The following is a 19,479-nucleotide window of genomic DNA, read 5'->3' as shown; positions in this document are numbered from 1 at the left end:
AGTCCTAAATGAACTAAACTCCAGAAAGTGGTAAACCTGTCATAAAAAAGACAGGACTCCCAGCCCTCCTAGAACTGAAAAAGGAACAGGAATCCTCCATTAGGTTTTGTGTGGGGAGGGGCTGTGGGAGGGGCGAAGGGGGAGTAGAAACCAGCTAACATCTGAAAAACATTTAAGTCTCCTCTGAGCTTGTGTGCCAGATTGAATGTCAGAGGAGCTCCTTCAACAGAACGTCTGCATTCACTCAACAACTCTTACATGTGACTACAGTAGTCCCTTGGTATCTGTGGGGGATTGGTTCTAGGACCACCATCCTCCCCCAAACCTAAATCTGAGGATGCTCAAGTTCCTTATATAAAGTGGTACAATACAGTCAGCCTTCCATATCTGCTGGTTCCTCAGGATACAGAGGATCAACTGTGTGTGTATCATTTGGGTGGAAGTCTATCAAAAGAGGTGAGAAAACAGGAGCTGAGAAAGATCTCCCATGACGGGTGTGGGACTTCACCCAAGTGAAAGCTCCTTCTTTTCCCCAAGATATGGGACAGGGTGAAAGAGATAGAGACCCATAAGACACATTCTAGGCTCTTAACATTCCAGGGTCTTTGCTGTTGAAGGGAGGGCTAGAGAGCTGAGAGAAAACCCTTCCTTCACGCACTTTGGAATTTCAGCTACCAAAGACTGAAGGCAGGGCAGGAAAGCGAAGATAAGCAACATCAAAGTCCTTCTAACACTCCACAGAGTGGTGGCTGGGGAAGCTGTGGGATGGGTAACAGCTGAAAGAAATTTCCCAAGGTGCACATCTGGAGAACAAAGCCTACTCTCCATGATTTAAAAACCTGGAGAGATTTTTCACACTCATAAAATCATATTATTCAGCTGTGAAGCAAAGGGGGATTTCTGGAATCTCACTCATACTCAGATTTCAGGCTCCCCTGAAAGGAAAAATAATGATCCAGCCCTCAAAAAAGTACAAAGCTAATGGTAAAGTTTGTCAAATTATATCTGCCCAGAGACCCTATGGAGATTGATTCAGCAACCAATGTAGCAGCATGGCAGAAAAAGAGGAGGGGTCACTTTCCAGAGATAAATGTTATTTACTTCAGAATCTACTGTTCTGTTAATTATAACTTCAGGCATATAATTAAAGATTATAAAGCACGTGAAAAGGCCAGAAAGTGTGATCGGTCCTCAAAAGAGAAAACAGTCAAATTCAGAGATGGCCTAGATGTTCAAATTATTAGTCAAAGACATTCAAGTTACTAAGATAAAAATGGAAAAGGTGGAAAATATGAAGAAGGAAGTGGGAAACTTTAGCAAGCACATGGAAATTATAAAAGAGAATCAAATTGAAGGCAAGACTATCCAGTTGAAAAAAATATTATCTTTTAGATCAATCAAGATCAATTAAGAAAAATTAAAGTTTCTATTTTACCTTTACTTATTCCTTCTTCAGTGCTCTTCCTTTATACAGATCCGGGCTTCTGACCCATATTACTTTCCTTCCCAATGAAGAACTTCTTGTAACATTTCTTTCAAGGTCTATTGGCAATATATTTCCTCAATTTTTGTTTCCCTGAGAAAGTCTTGATTTCATCTTCACTATTGAAGGATATTTTTGTAGAATACAGAATTCTACATGAGTGATTCTGTCTTAACACTTCAAATATTTCACTTTCTTCTTGCTTGCATGGTTTCTGCGGACAAGTCAAATGTAATCCTTATCTTTGTTTCTCTGTAGATAAGGTGTTTTTTCCCTCAGACTTCTTTCAGGATTATTTCCTTATCCTTGATTTTTTTTATAGTTTGAACATGACATGCCTTGGTATAGTTTGGGGGGCATTTATGCTGCTTGGTGTTCTCTGAGCTTCCTGAATTCATGGTTTGGCATCTGACTTTAATTTGTGGAAATTATTAGTCATTGTTGCTTGAGATATTTCTTCTGTTCCTTTGTCTCTTTCTTCTTCTGGTATTCCTATTATGCATATGTTATACCTTTTGTAGTAGTCCCACAGTCCTTGGATATTCTGTTCTGTTTTTTACAGTAGTTTCTCACTTTGCTTTTTGGTTTTTGAAGATTCCATTGCTATATCCTCCAGCTCAGATTCTTTACTGAGCCATTTCCAGTCTACTAATAAGCCCATCAAAGGTATTCCTCATTCTGCTACAGCATTTTTGATTTCTAGCATTTGGAGGGATGAGGGGATTTGTTCTTAGGATTTCCAACTCTCTGCTTACATTGCCTGCTAATTTACACACAGGAGCTCTTAGCATATTAATCATAGTTGTTTTAAATTTCCAGTCTGATAATTCCAATACCTCTGCCATGCCTAGTTCTGATGCTTGCTGTCTTTTCAAATTGTGTTTTTTGCTTTTTGGTATGCCTTGTAATCGTTTCTTGATAACCAAAGATGATGTACTGGCTAAAAGGAACTGCTGTAAAAAGGCCTTTAGAAATGTGGTGGTAAAATGTGGGGAGAGGGGATAGTCTATAGTCCTGTGATTAGCTGTCAGTCTTTTAGTGAGCCTGTGCCTCTGGACTGTGAACTTCACAAGTGTTTCTCAGTTTGTTTGTTTGTCTTTCCCCCTTATGTGGGACATGATGGCTAGAGTGGGCAGGAGTTGGTTATTTCCCTTCTCCCCGTGGAAGGCTAAAGCCAGCTGGAATTATATATTTTCCTTCCCCAGGTCTGTTAGACTCTGATAATACCTCAGCAGGTTAGGATCTGGTTAACTAGTTTCCCCTGAGGGCAGGCTTGTTAGGAAGATCAGAGTGCTCTTGTGTATTTCAAAATGGTTCCTTTCCCCTTCTTCCTGCCAGAGCATGAGAGGACTCTTTTTCTCATATTTACTGTGGAAACCTCATTGAGCTTCTAGAGGTCACTTTCACAGTACTGTTGAGGGTCCCCTTGGAGTTGTTGACTTTTCACCTGTTCAGCTTTTTTCTTGTTGGGACGGAGTGGCAACTTCCTAGCTCTGTGTAAGTGAAACTGGAAACCAGAAGTGCATGTGTATGTGATTTATATATTTATATATTTTACATATATATATAATATACATACTTATATATTATATATATAATTTTTACATATTATATATATAATATATAAATTTTTTTAGTGGTTACCTGGATGTGTGCAATCATCAAAACTTACCCAAATGAATACTTAGGATCTGTGTATTTTTTATGTTTAATTATACCTCAAACACATATATAAATAAACACATATTGATAGATATATGAACATGTATATACATACACACAAAAAAGTTGTCATTATTTCCCTTAAATAAGATATACTCCCTGATATATTCAGAAATGAGATATTTATCTCATGGAAATATCTGTAATTTTTTTAAGCTTGTACATATTATTGAAATCATGTATCATTTATTTGTTTTCCTTTTTCTGCCCCAAGAGCCCCTCACGCATCTACTTCTCCGAATACCTCCCCTTGCATGTCTCACATACAGGTACCTTTGTCCATCTCCCAGACATCAACAGATCTCCTCACTGCCAAACCCTGCCATTTCCATCCAGCAGAGCTATTATAATTTGTAACATCTTTTTCCTCTTTCCACAAGGAGTAGACAGGAAAAGGTGAAGCCAGTCTGCAAACATCTCTTTTTTATAAAATGTGTTTGTTTTGATAGGAAAGGCCAAATATTGTTCACAACACTGTAGGACTACAAGGAATGTAAATTGGGTCTAAAATTGAAAAAGAAAGAGAGAGAGAGAAAGTATAAAAGGAAGGAAGGAAGAGAGGGAGGGAGGAAGGAAGGAAGGGAGGAAAGAGAGCACTTTATTCTTTTGCTTCTTCCTGAGTTAAGCTATGTTTTCAGATTTCTTTGGCCAGTTGAGGTTACCATTCCTCAACCGTCAACATCAGAAGCACCAAGCTGCAGATGGAGAGTTCTTTAGTAGTATTAATGCTTTTTCTCCTTCCCCTTTCTTTAAACCCATGAAGTCACCATGAGCACTGAATTAGTGGACACTGCGTTTGTTTCCTTTGAGCCTCTGATTACAACATTTTCAGGGAATGATCAGTACACAACTTTGCTTTAAGGTGTTTCTATTTAGAGACACCTTATTTAATACACACACACATATATATATGTATTCATTATTCATTAAGTGTAACCTCACAGCCAATAGCACTCATGCCTGCACAGAGCTTACCCAACACATACATTTTCTCTGTGAGGCGCACCACAGCCTTCTTACCCTTAGGAATGCTAGACCGCACTTCAGCAGTATGCATGGAGACCATGTTAAATAGTGAAGCCACCAACAAACACAAAAATGTAACAAATGTGGCACTAAATAGACTGCAAAAGGATGCTGGTTTACATTATGGGCTTGAAACATGTGGGCGGAGCTGGGTCTTGTTCCATCCCTGCTGAGAACTTGTGCATTGGATTCCTCAATTTTTTTGCTGCTCTGCCAGCGTATATGTCCGTGGATGACAAGGAAAGTGTTGGCAGTTTAGATTTCAAGGTTACAAACACATTTTAATAAGTAGGCTGATTCACAAGTATGGAATCCACAAATAATGAAAATAAACTGAATATCTCATGGAAACATAGGTATAACACATAGAATTTTTTTCTAATGTCTATGTTTCTGATTTCTCTGTTCTAATTTCTATGTAATTTAGAGTTTCAGTAGTTTCCTAATAAATAACTATTTGTCAGGCTTTACAATCTGCCTTCTCTGATCCTTCCATTATGGGAAAAGATCTTTTTCCACAATTAGTACGTTTATCAATTCAGTTTTCATTTTATCAAGCATCTACACTGTCCCAAGTACTATTCAAAATAAAAAAAAAAATACAAGTTATTATCCCTACTTCATGGTATGTAAAATTTAATTGCAAATATAATGTAACACTTAATACATTTATAATGAGTTGGGGCCAGGGGCAAAAAGGCAGGCATAGTCAAGGTTAGCAGAAATGGCCTATAGAGGAAGTGATATTAAAGTTGAATCTTGATGAATAAATAGAAGTTTGCCCAGTGGAGACATGTCTAGTACATTAAATAAAGACAAGAATATGGTGATTTGCCTAAATTTGATACTGTGATTTTGGCCCAGTGGAGATTTTCATTCCACCATTTTGAATTTAAAAATATTTAGAATTGTGTTTTTGAATAAGAACGCTAATATCAGAATTTCACAAGGATATATTTTGTTTTAAGAAGAAAATTTCTGGCATTTTTTCTGAAAAAAAAATTTAATGGCTTTATGTACAAGATAGCTAAACTATCTTTTCTGGTTTTATATTGACTGCTATGAACTGGGCAGAATCAATATATGGCCATACAGTAGAGTGGATGATGATGTCTAAACATGCTTCTAGTGAAAAAATGTGGAGACATAATACTGTATATCATGTTTAGATAATTGCAAAATGGAGTTAGGAGGCTATTTCCATAATAGCTTTGGGAGATTATAGCCTGCACAAAGGCACCAGCAACTTTGATGGGGAGGAAAGGACATATATGAGAATTTAAGATTTAGGTCATAATATCCTAGTGGATGTTAATGGAAAAACAGGGGCGATAATTTAGAGAGACTCTCAGAACTATGGCACTCACATAGCATGTGATAATAATATCGATAACAAAACTAGGTGTAATCAATGATTATAACCATTATAATCAGATATAATTCATATGACATAGGTGTCATATGAATCTAGCACCATTATATATGTTGTATCATCTAATTTAATTCTTACAACTTTATGAAGGAGTTACTATTTTTTTATCTTTATTTTTGAATGAGGAAAATCAAATGCAAAAAAATTGGATAACTTTCCCAAGGTCACTGAGCTACAAATTGGCAAACAGCATTTGAATAAGCCAAATTTGAATGATTAATTTCCCATAGGATGAAGTTTTCAGTTATATATTGTGTATGTAAGTAGTAGGATAGAAACAAAGAAAATTTTTGTGGTAAACCCTGATGTTATCAGAAAAGTATGAACATAGAAGTTTGTTTTTCTAGTATGTTCTGATATGTTCAGATATTTTTGAGTAAACATGGGTTTTGGAAAAAGAGTTTTAAATATTTTCTTAGTGTTATTTGAAAGCATGTGGTCTCCCCTGCATAATAATTGGTCAGAAAGAAAGGAACTGTTTTAAAAAAATAATAACAGTTAATAAGACTGAACAACAATGTGTGAGAACACATAGCCTTGGGAATGAAACTGATTTGATTTTTTATTCAGTGAGCTGATATAATAATCTTTAATTGGAAACCAAAATAAACTACTAATCTGTGTTTCCATATTTTCCAATTAAAGATGTGCATATAAATATAATCTAAAGGCAAAACCCATACTGACCTTTATATTATTAAAATTCATGGGCAATATAAAAAAATTTGTTCTAAACTTTCTGATTATGAAAGTCCAGTAAAAAACTAATACTGCTAATAGAAAAATTTTAAATCCTAATCCTAAGAAAATTATAATTGTTTTTTCTAAAACCAACATTTTTTACATAATTTCTAAAATATTACTAGTATACATTACAGTAACTTATAAATGAATCACAACACTATATTTTTAATTGCTTTCCTCAATCCCTAAATGGGAATGTCTGGACTGCAGCTAGTCATCTTACCAGTTTCAGTCCTGAGTTCTACTTAATGAGCAGTTTTGGCTGGTTTAGGGCAATCCATCCTTTCTTGTGGAAAATCGGCTTGGAACTCATGCCTTTTCAGATTTGGAGTGGGGAGGGGTGGTAGCTATACAAGATCATTGTTGTATAAGAAAAGCAGTCAGAATACTGTATGCTAAGGACTAGTAGATCAACTGTAATATTCAAAACTGAATTCACTATCTTCTCTCCAGTACCCTTCTCCCTTAAACCCATTTTCTTAAAGCCATTCCTCTAGTCATTCAGGTACAAAGACTTTAAATTATTGACGTCTCTCACGTTTGTGTTCCACATCTAAGCAGTTGCCACATCCTGTCTGTCCTATCTTTGTGGTGTTTCAGTTGACCTATCCTCTTTATTAAACAATATTTATAATTTAATTTAGCCTAGTGTCTCACGCTTGGACTGTTGCAGTAGTCTCCAACTGGTCTCTTCATCTAGCGCATCACTTCTCCCCATTATCAGTATTTTTGGCTGCCCAATTGATTCTTCAGAAATAGGACAGAGCTTGTGTCATACCAATGGCTTCCCAAAGTCTTGAGAATAAATTTAAACTTCCAAATTTAGCATTCAACGCCCTCCAAAGTCTGATTAGAATATAACTTTCCGACATAGTTCTTACTGGTGTCTCATGCACCCCTATCAACCAAACTGAAGTACAAATTCTTCTCTCATTATGGCTGACCATTTTTTTCCCAATTTAATTTTCTTAATCTTATTATTTTCATCCCTTAGGATAACATTCTCTCTCAACTGTATATGTTAACATCCTATCTATTCTTTAAGGTCCAACGTACGTGCCATGTGACTATTGTGAATTCTGTCATCTGAAAACAAACTATTCTTACCTGGAGTTCACAAATGGCTTTGTTTTTATCTTAAAGTATTTAGTACATGATCTACTGCTTATGGGTTTTATATCATTGTAGTCCATCACAAAGTATTTTGCTTGTTCTAAGTACTCAATAAATACAAGAAATGGATTTTCTTGATGCAAGAAAAAGTGTTGGGGGAAACAGAGAAATGTCATAAGCTATGGAGAATCAGTTACTAAATTCAGACAACTGCACTCTATTGGCAGTGTGGCTACTTAGGCAAGAAAGTATCATTAAACTTCTTGAACTTTAGTTTCTCCATGCATTGCTATGTATGGTATTTTGTTGGTAAATGAGATGAGACTCATTGAAACTTGATTTGTAGTAGAATAATGACTTATGAAGGTGTAGTAAGTCAATAATTTAGTAAACTTTAGTTGTGTGACAACTAACAACAAAATAACATTATCTGACCTCTTCATATATTATGTGAGGCATAAAAAACCCTGCTCTTTTAATTTTATCAAAAAAGTATTAATGTTATAATGACTTGTACTTAACAAATGTCTGGATTTTAAAAATCTCCTTTCTCTTCTTCACAATACGCTGAAATAAATAGGATGTAAACTGTTCTACATACCTAATCCTCTTACGGGCTTCTTTAAAATAATCAGTAAAGGTTAAACTTTATTATTGACTAATTTATCTAGTCTAGGCAATTCAAAACTAGCCTAAGTATCAGTAGTACCTAATTCTAATTCAACATTAAAAATTCTATTTATGCATCTCCCAAATTATAAGGGTGTGGGAACAAAAATGCTGTGTAGCTTTTTTTTAAAGTGAAAAAGGTACAAATTTTAAAAACCAGCATAAACACTCCTTCAGTCCTATGGTTAAATGATTCTATTCAGATGCATCACTAGGTATAATGGTGCCTATTGTCCTGGGACAGAACTTTCAATATTAACCACTGTCTGCATCATAAAGGAGGGGAGGTCTCTTCAGCCTGATGCTTTCCTGTGCCCCATCCTATACCCACTGCCTTTAGTCAGCTGTTGCCTTTTACTCTCTTCCTCTTTACTTCTTGTGCCAACTATTAAAAGCTTCAGTCATAAAAATGGAGATGTGTTATTTTTTCACAATTAAATCAACTTTTAAAAAACTTTAATTTGCACCCAAAATCCTGAAGTATTTGCTTTTTAAACCATATATCTCATTGTGGAGTAGTCCTATTGAAAGCTTTATTCCTTTTTTTTTTCTTTTATAATGTAACAATCTTCAAAATACATTATTTTTGAAACAACATCAAATTTACAGAACATTTGCAAATATAATAAAGACTTATTTTACCTAAATGGTCTGAAATTTTCCTATGTAATGCCTTGCCACTGCCAAACACATTAGTGTGCATTCTGTATGCACATGGACATTCTCCTACATAACTACACAGAAAGCTTCACAATAGAGAAATTAACAATGATATATTACTACCACCTGCACTATGAGGCTCGTACCCCATTGAAGTTCTGCCAGATTCCCCAATAGCATCCTTTATAAGGAAAGGATCTAGTGCAAAATCATGTGTTGTTACTTTATTTGCCATGTGTCTTTAGGCTTATTTTCTCTTGAACAGTTATTTGGTGCTTCTTTGATTCTTTTTAAGATAATTTTTAAGACTGAAGCCTAATATTTTATGAAATATCCCTCACGTTGGGTTTATCTGATGTTCCTCATAATTAGATTCAAGTTATGTATCCTTGGTAGGAATATCACGGACATGATGCTATGTGATTGTTGGTGGCTCATAATTTTTTATTTTGTTTGTTCTTTTAAATTTTTTTTTCTTTTTTGCTCTTTTTTAAAAAAATTTTTTTTCTAGGTGGCACATAATTTTGACTTCTTCCATTACTGGTGATGTACGTTTTGATGATTTCATTAAAGTCTTATATATCAGGTTTCTCCACTGTCCAGTTACTAACATTGCCTTGGGAATCAATCAGTATTTGAAACTATGTAAATACTCCTCTTCAATATTTTAACAAATTAATTATTCTATAGATGCTTAGTTTCCTGTTTTACTCAGTAGGTTATCATATCTCTCCCTCTATTTATACTGGTTATCAAATTGGCCCAGATTGGGCCAGTGGGAGCCCCTTTATGCTGGCTCCCATGACCTTTTGGCATGTTGCCATCATTTTTTAAGTGCTTCCTTGTTTTCTGACAAAACAAGATGCAAGCTCATCTTATGCTTTTACATCTTATGCCGTCGCAGTCATGGAGTCAGCCATTTCTTCAGCAAGGCCGGTTCCTTTTAGTGAAAAATAATATTTAGAAACCAATATCTACATATTAGGTGTAACAGCTCCCAGGCCCTCTTAGTGGACATAACTAGAGAATATGTTTATATTCGTACACTACACACACACCCCTATTCTTTACGTCTATATTTATAATTATATTTATTCATTGATAGGTATATAGAAAACCATGAGTTCCCATCAGTATTCCAACAGCAAATATTTAATTTTTGTTTTCTCTCTTTCAACCATTGTAACTCACTTCTCTAGCAATGAGAATCTTGCCTTCTACTTGTCTTAAATGTGTTTATTTATTTGAATTCTTCTCCATACGACCAATTTTCTATCACTGTTACCAATTGCTCTCCTAACCACATGGGCTCTAATACCCTGTGCTGAGCTGCCTTTCCTGTATGGACACCCTCCTCACCCTGCTTGAGCTCTTATACCCATCCTGGTCACCCCTCAGTATGGATGCCTTCCTCACCCTATTAGCCCTTGATTTTATTGCCCGAATGTGCTTTCATACAGGCATCCTCCTTGTATGTTTATAGATGGAAGGTCATAAATGCCATTCTAAGAAAAATGCAAGGGTAGACTTAGGAGCAGTGGTCACATGTATAGTTAGACTAGTCTATTACCAACTGCACAAAACATAAATAACATTCCTCTTGTGCTTTTCCGCATCCTCCTGCAGCATTCATGTCATTCCTTTCTCTCTATTCAAACAAAACTCTTCTTCAAGAATTATTCATCTACCTTGGCTCTTATACTTATGCTGCACCAGTCCCTTGGCTTCCAGTGAGAAGGATATATGGAGATGTTCTTCTCACTTTGCTTGGCTCCTTGTGTAACTCAAAACTTCTTTTAAATTGCCCAGTCATTTAGCAATCCCTCCCTGTGAACTCAAAAGCACTTCGTAGAATCACTCATTGGACATTTGCATACCCTAGCTTTAATTGTTGCCTTTTTTTTCTTTACAAGCATCTCATCTTCTTGGCTATTTCATAAGCTGTTTGTGAACAGCCGTGTTGTATAATAATTATATCCCCGCATCTTAAAGCATATTGTTCTACATTCATGGGGTCCTTGAAATGTTTGGAAGTGAAGCGAACACATAACCATAGTCACAGTACCTTTAGTCATAAAAGAAATCCTCGAGAGTCAGAGTGGTTCTCATTCAAAAGTTGTTGGAGAACATTTAAAAATGAAGAATGCACAGGAAAAGATTTTAGCAAACACGGTAAATTTTTGTATGTGAGAGAGTAATTGGCTTAGAAACATCTTGCTGATGTGGTAACATTGGGAATTAGCATCCTCAAAGCTAAAGGCCACTGTTGGATGGTATAGGAGAGAGACCTACTGGCAGAATAGTTTTTCAGCAAATCTGTAGACTCATGATGTTCACTTAATAACATTTGACAGTAATTACAGATATGTGAATAAGAGAAAAAAATAGACTAAAAACACCCTGGGACCAAAACGACTATCTTTCTTAAGAGTGTCCTGTAATCCAATGAAATGTGGTCCAGCCTGTTAGTTTTTCTCAATGTCATTGAAACCTATACCCAAACTCCAAAAGCTAAGGAAAATAAAATTGAAGAATTCTGAAATTAACTACAAGACTTTATTGAAACTACTCCAAAAATTATGTGCTTCTCTTTAGAGATGATTTCAGAGTTAGCGTGGGAAAAGTGTTTATTGATCAGAATGTAATGGGAGAGAAAGGAATGGGAAAGGATCAATGAATTCATTGAGTTTTGCTCAGGTTGACCTTGCACACAATATATTTAAACATTAAGAAATACATTTGGAACTTTCTAGACTGGCTGCTTACAAACCCAATTGATTGCATTATTGGGTGAAAATTCAAGAAACCAATGTTCTCCAGTGCAACAGACATGTGGTGAAATGGTAATATAAATTCAAATCGCCACTTCCCTAGGATTGCACTCAAGCTGTGTATTCATCACTTTATCCTCTCACACCTCCTCTCTGTATGATCATACATACAAAAAGAGGTGTGAGATGAAAATTAGGAAGTGTTTGCTAAATAGCTGAAATGTCAGGGAGAAAAGCAGCAAATCATCTGTAGCAACAATTGAGTGTGAATTTATTGATGATGAAAAGGGGAGCATTTCAAGGAAAACAGAAGTGATTGCAGAGGATCACAGATGAAGCATCACAACAAGTGGAATATGGGAGAAAACTCAAAGGAAAATGCCTCTGCTAATATAATAAGGCAGTGAAGAAGGGGGCTGGAGCTTGGATAAGGAGCAAATGACCCAAAAGTGCTAAAGCGTAAGCAAAGATTTGTGTCAAATGTAGAAAATATGGGGAGAGTTATAGGAGCTCTTCATATATGAGCTACAGTTCTACAATAATAACATTGATCAAATAAGATGGACACAGTTCATTCAAATATAATTATGGAATGTGCCAAACTGTAGTGTTGGCTCTGAAGATGTCTTGTTCAAAAAAAGTTAGCTTCATGGAGTTTATGCAGATGTGTTCCAATAAGAGGAAGACAGTCAACAGTAAATAAATAAAAAATAAACATTAAGTTAACCTGGTGATGGAAGTGCTCTGGAGAAAGATAAAACAGAGAAAGGGGGTAGTGAATGAGGGATGGAGAAGGTCAGCTGAAGTGTTTAATAACGGTGGCCAGGGAAATTCTCATTGCTAAGGTGGTATTTCATCAGAGATAATCACCAGAGATAAAAGTAAAAACAAGGTGGGGTATGTGTTGAAGAGCATTCCAAGAACAGGGGCCAGCAAGTTCAAGATCTCTGAGGAAGCACATCTGCTGAGTTCAGGAAATATCACAGAGTCCAGTGATCAATAGCCCAGTGTTACCTGAGCTGAGTGAGCTCTATGTGTTATACGTATGTTGTATATCTGGGTGTGCAATAATAATACACACAATACATCAAACACTTATTTAGCATCATTTGTATACAAAGAATAATATTCTTTAAGATAAATGAAAACAAGTGTAATGATGGATACTCTCTCTTTCTACATACACGTATACACATATACACCTGTACAGGAAATAAATTTTTTATGTTTCTCTAAAACAAGGCGGAACTACTTTTGTGAATAAGATTTAATTTTAAGAGAAATTATAATCCTCAAATATTATATTAAGGAAAAATTAATGCTCCTTAAATTGCTGAAATAGTCTAATTTCCAGTTCCATCTAAAGGAATCTATGTGCCTTACTAAATTCCACACATTAGTCAGCCTATCACAGGGTCCCCAATTTAGTGCTAAGGTATTTTTTCTAAAGCAATGAAAATACCATGAGAAATAGGAAGTTCAAATTTTCAATTTATATTATACTTCTACAGTTAACATTAATTACACTAGTCTATATAAAGCTATGCAGACGGCTTGTCTACTAATTTGTTTGCAAAAGTCAATTATTAGCTCAAGGATGCCAACTACCATGTTTTTAGATATGTTAATAATAAATATAAGAATTTAATCTGAAAAAAGCTGTGAAAAATTTAAATTCATTTAAGAAAAAAATAGTATAGTGCACATATATTTTACATCTTTTTCAAGATCCCTTGATGCACATTGGATTTTTATCTAGAACCTCTAACACCCATGCTTTGGAGTTACTAAGAACAATGACTATTTTGCAAGTGTATTATAACCAGCATCTTAGTAAATTGTTTCTTAATTGAGACCTTTGTACTTAAGTCCAGTGTTATTTCTCACTCTCTACCCTCTCCTCCACTGGTTTCATTAGGTACTTTCAGAAATGAAAGACATATTGAAAAGAAAACAACTCACCAAAAAAGAGCTAGGCTTGGTTACTAAAGCATAAACATAAAAGAAAATATATGGTGCTTCAAAGTTCAACTGTTTTGCAATTTGGGCATGTTTATTCCCATCACAAAGATTGCTTGTCATTTAATTGCATAAAAATAGGATTGTTGTTTGTTTTTAAGTAGGTGGTATTAAATATAATATTTATAAGAATCAAGGCACGTGACTTTTTACTTTAGAATTAAAACAAGAACTGCGTATCTTGATTTGATAACCTTGTAAAACCCTTAAAAAGATGCCTTTTTCTTCTTTTGATAATAGTACTTATTACTTTTATGACTTGTTATACTTTGATTCTTAGACAGTGTTCCCTTCAGTCATGGTTTTCTGCTTATATACTATCTCTCAGGTGTTAGATTTTACATTTATTGTAACTGAACCTCATCTTCCTGCAAACCTGCAATTTGTCATAATGTTTCTATTCTGATTCCTGCCAGCCACTGAGAATGAGGATTTTATAGTGTCTGCAAGAGACAGCAATGTCTAGGTTGCTTGTCAAGCCAGGGTTTGTATTTACAGCAGCCCAGATTAAATAGAAATTGACTTTGCTCCCTTTATACGTGGGTACTGTTGGGATAATAAAATGTGAGAATTAGATAGGCTTTAATGTTTTTAATGTTGTAGATAAGAAGGCTACCAAATGGGAAATTAATTGTTCATCAGTACAAAGGAATAGTGATTTAGAAGAAGAAAAAGGGAAATAAGCCTTGCTATTGGTAAATTCACACTCAACCCTTGTAAATACTTCATCCCAGCATTTTCATCCAGTGATTTACTTAACTTTGCATTTAAGTCATCTCCCAAATAATGCGTTTTTAGAATCTATTACATTGCAGTGCCTCAGATCCTGCAACTATAGCTCTTGATTTCTTTCCAAATTTAGGGATGAAATTCAGTCAATAATTAGGCAATCAACAGTATTTGTCCTGCTGATTTATTTTTTGTGAGAAGACACTCTAATCTCACACTTTTCCAAGGCAGTGAGGAAATAACTCAATTTTAAAATGACTTTAATCATTAGTCTTAAATCCCAGAGACTAAAAAAAATATTTCCTGGACTCAGTGCTTTGTAATAGAAGATATTAGAGAAACTCTTTAGAAACAAAAAGTCAGTTGTTAGAGCTGTAATGGAGTTTCATATAAAAATATTTGTATTGCTCTGTTTTATTGATGTCATATGGAAATTTTACCAGGTTTTATCTTCATAGTTATAGATATATTAATTTATCTGAGATCTGTTTTGCCACCTGATTGTTTTGACAAGACGTCTTTGAGCATAGAATATAGAGGTATCAGTGACCACAATTAAATTTTTTTAAGACCAAAAAAAGCACAGCTAATTATTCCTTCTGTAATAGAAAATTGCCCCAATGTGCAAATGACTGGCTCTACTCACAATATATTTTTATGAGTGAAAACTGAGATTAAGAACTTACAATATTATGCATTTAGAACTACATGCATAATAGGAATCATTTTGTCCTATCTTTAATAAATGTCTTATTGTCACACTGATGTCTGTTTCTTCTTGGAAGTATACAATTTGGTTAGATAATATAGTTTGCAGACAAAGTCATCAAATACTTGTATACAGCCTATAAAACATACATTTTGTTTAAGATTGGGTATTCAGTGGCAAATAAAACAGAAAATGTTCTTTGCCTTATGAATCTTATAGTTCTGTAGTCATGGATGGATGGATGGATGAGTGGATGGATGGATGAAGCAAACAATGGAAACATAGTGTAAAAGATGAAGAAGAAAAGGGTTAGAGAGGAAAGGAGTGCTCTGTTTTCCTTGAGCTCATTACCATTTTTAATCAATTTAGGTTTACACTGTTTTCTAATCCTAGAATCTTTGATCACACAGTTATCTATAGTGAAAATCATGTCTTTATGCTATAATTTCCATTATCAATATGTCATATTTCTACAATTTCCAGGCATGTATGTGAATTTTCAAGATCCCAAATGGAACCTGTTTACACTGCAGTAATTTTTTTTTTCTTACATGCAAATGGATGTATACAATTGTGAAACTATGGACTTCTTATATTCTTTATCTCAACCCCCAAACTTCTTGGGAACAAGATTTCTTGTGGTATTATTATTCTTTTACCATTTGATTGGCTCATAGTAGGTGCCAATCAAATGGAGGCTCTCTCCAAGCAAGATCTCTAATGGGAAAGCAATCACGCAACGTGAATCAATTTTTAATATAGTCATTGCCTATAATCCCAGATGACACATAAGTTTCAACCTGTAATAGCCTTTTACCTACTGATATTGACAAACCCTTCCAGCTTCTCTTTCTTTAGATCTATGAACGGAGTGCTGTCAAATGTAGATTTGGTCTGATGAGATATAAAAATGAGTCATGGAAGTTGAAATCCATAACTACTCAGGGAAGATGAGTCAATTTGGAGTAGAGATTCCATGATGGTGAACACAGGTGGACGTGGATGGATCACGGCTGAAATGCCATATCCCTTTGTAGCTCTTAGCAGGATTTAGTAGGTTTTCTTAAATAAATGTTCCTCCACTTGCTGTGCACTCTGTGACATTTTTCAAAGACTTCAAATGGTTGGGTATTTTAAATAATTTTCACCAGTTATGGTGAAATCACCATTCCAGAAATGAGACACCTGGTGTGGAGTTTCTTGAACAGATAGTGAATGCTGGTTATCTGCTCTAAAGCCAGGTTCTGGAAGCAGGGGTACATTTTATGTTCTGTGGGAAACAGGGAGTGCCTCCAGTAGATGGAGCAGAAAGAGGGCACAGATTCTGGGGAAGAGCTCTGGAATTAAGGGTCAAAAGTTGAGTGATCCTATACAATAGAGGAGAGGACGAGATTCTGATGCAGAATCCCAAAGGGCATTTTCATATCCAATGCTCTCACTTTCTTGAGGAAAGAATGGAAAGGTAAATAGTTAGGCTCAGTAGCTAAGTTTGAGCAGATGACACTGAAAATTCTATTTCCTAAGAGAGCCTCTGCGAAGACGACATGTATCATTTCTGCAGTAATGTCTCTTTAAAAAACATCTTTTCCTGGCTTTCTGCTAAGCGTAAATGATCATCTACCCTTTTTGTGTGTGAGAAATAATCTGTCATATACTTTTGAAATGACACCTACAGTAAAAATCAGAAAATTGATGTTAAATGCATCCCTATTACATTGTGTTAAATAAAGAACATTAAAAATGCTTTCCCTGACTTTCTTTTTATAATAGGAAAAAACTATAAGTACACAAAAATCATTCTGGTCCATTACTTACAAAAACCATGTCCTCTATTCTAGTTTTTCTGTTGTAAATCTGGAATTAATTGTAATTGATGTAACAGTAATTTACTCCTGTTTCTTTTCAAACACAAAAGCCTCTGTTTATACTTTTCCTATTAAGAACCAAACTATTCAACTGCTGAATAGATATCATTAGGACAACTTAAGTAACAAAAACTGAGAGAAGGTTTTGGCAAGTAATGGTCATTCAAATATCCATGGCTACAAAGGAAACCTGATTACATTTCTTTGCCTGGTATTTCCAGACTTGTGTACCTCATCACGTGCCACAGCATTTGCATCAGCACCAAACTATACTATCTTTAGAGAAAATTAAGGTGCTGAACTTATTTTCCCAAATTAGTTCTTTGGCCCTTAGGAATTTGAAAACATTTACAGAAGAATGACATTTTTCATTAAAAATGTTTTGTTGACTCATGTATTTAATAAAGGGCATCCCAGTAACCAGAAGAAATTAGTTCAGTTCCTGAAGTCCCCAGTTGCATGCTGAGTATTTCTTTAGGTACTCTCTACTTTGAAATTAATTGTAAAAATTAACTTTCTTTAATTTAAAGAAATGCCTTTAGAATGTAACCAGTACCCAGATCAAGAAATAGAATGTTTTCTGCTTTCCTTATGCCCACCTGATGGCTTCTTTTAGTGCTAACCTGCCTTCATGGGTAGGTCCTCATTTTTAACACTAGAGATCAGTTTCATTTAGTTTAGCTTAGTTTAAAAAATTTTTTATAGATATAGATATATAATATTATCTTTTGAATATGCTTTTTTATTCAAAAATTTTAGCGAGATTAACGTCTTTTAATGTGGCTGCTATTTGTTCATTTCCATTTCTACATAATATTGTTAGTCAATATATACTTTGTAGAGGTAAAAAGCACTCCCAGTATTAAGGTACTTAGAGGAAAGATTTTGGGGAAAAAGAAAGGAAATGACATTTACCAGTCCAGTTCTTATATTCTCTAGTAATGTAAACACTCAAGTTGACAATATCTAGAGAGGTATCACAGGACATCAACACAATCATGGGCCTTGCCAGTCACTCCATATTTTTCGCTCTCAGCCTGGTACCCAGGCATCTGAGAAGTGACAAGTCAACTCACTGAATAGTGGAAGACTGAGAGAATAGGATGCCTGTGGATATATTTGTCCTCATAAACTTTCACAAGAAGAACGAATAGAGGAAGAGAGTAAGATCATTAAAGAATAAGAAAAAAGTGTGATATAGCCTTACATTAGAAAATGGGGCTAGAGTTCTAAAGGAACGACTCTATTTTTTTTTTTTTTTTAATCTAAGGAAAGGTGCCATTTACAAAAGAATTTCAGAATTACTTTTCTTCAGAAAATACTGACAGCTGAGTAGGAACTATCAAGTTGATGAATGACATTTGTCATTTCATGATCTGTTCCTTCCTAGTGCTAGACTTCAGAGTGGGGCAATTTGAGTTGACAAGAAAACTAACGAAGAAGGGGAATAGGAAGTGATTTTAGAAGGGTAATGAGTGAATCTCTGGGATAACAAACAGTCCAACACCGGTGATCTACTAGATGTTGTATTTTACTTCCACTGTCAAAAATAAAATTCAATGCAAATATGTTATTTGAAAGCCTGCTGTATACTACCAACAAAGATGTATTACTTTACTCTGTTAATGTCGGTATTACTTATGGAAGCTTGGCAGAAAAATGAATGTATTTACTTTTTTAGGTTATGTTTATAATCAAAAAGTTAAATGTGAATGTGATATCCTAGTACTATCATGTAGTTGTTTTTTAAAAAACTGAAATCTATAAAAACAAGAACAAGCAATCAATGTTACAAGTAAGAATGTATCATTGACCTTAAAGTGTTCTATTACAGCATTAGGTACTTGAAACAGAATTCTACATGCACTTCAAATTTTAGTGTTAGTTTTGCTCTAGATAATGTTTTGGTTGTGTATATGTGTGTGTGTGTGTATGCATGTATTTTTTTAAGAAATGAATGTTGTTACAATGTGCAAGATATACATTGTTTTTATTGAGGCATCCAATTAATGGTTGAATAGAAAACATTTTATTGTTTGCTTTTAATAATGTCCATATTCTTCCCACTGATTTCTTAAACACTCCTTTCTTTCCATAGTGTTGAAAGTAAGTGTATTTTAATGCTTGAAAAAAAGTAATATTTAATGATAGGTGAAAAGAAGAAATTGGAAAACAATAACTATTCTCATGCCGTGTTGGGATCTTGATGCCAAAAACTAATTTAATCTATCCAATGGGAGTTATAACCTAAAAAGCAGAGAAATTGCTTTTAAATATGCTTTTTCTCTTGATGTGTGTACATGCGTGAGTGCTTGTGCCTTGGTCCTCTTTTTTTTGTCCAGTTATCAGCGTCCTTAGATATTAGACTTCAGTCGTATCTCAGTTCCATCAATCAGAAAATTCATTGGCATTTTTGTGTAATTCCCTGCTATGACCAGTGACCGTTTTTTTCCAGCCACTACCCTTGGGGATTTTTACCAATTACTCCCTTTCTAATAGAGGCAATTTTAAAATCACTAGACTCTTTAAAATGAAAC

The sequence above is a fragment of the Hippopotamus amphibius genome, chromosome 4 (genome assembly GCF_030028045.1).
Source record: "Hippopotamus amphibius kiboko isolate mHipAmp2 chromosome 4, mHipAmp2.hap2, whole genome shotgun sequence".
In the NCBI taxonomy this organism is placed as follows: Eukaryota; Metazoa; Chordata; class Mammalia; order Artiodactyla; family Hippopotamidae; genus Hippopotamus; species Hippopotamus amphibius.
The sequence above is the reverse complement of the archived record's forward strand: the minus strand, read 5'-3'. Positions refer to the sequence as shown.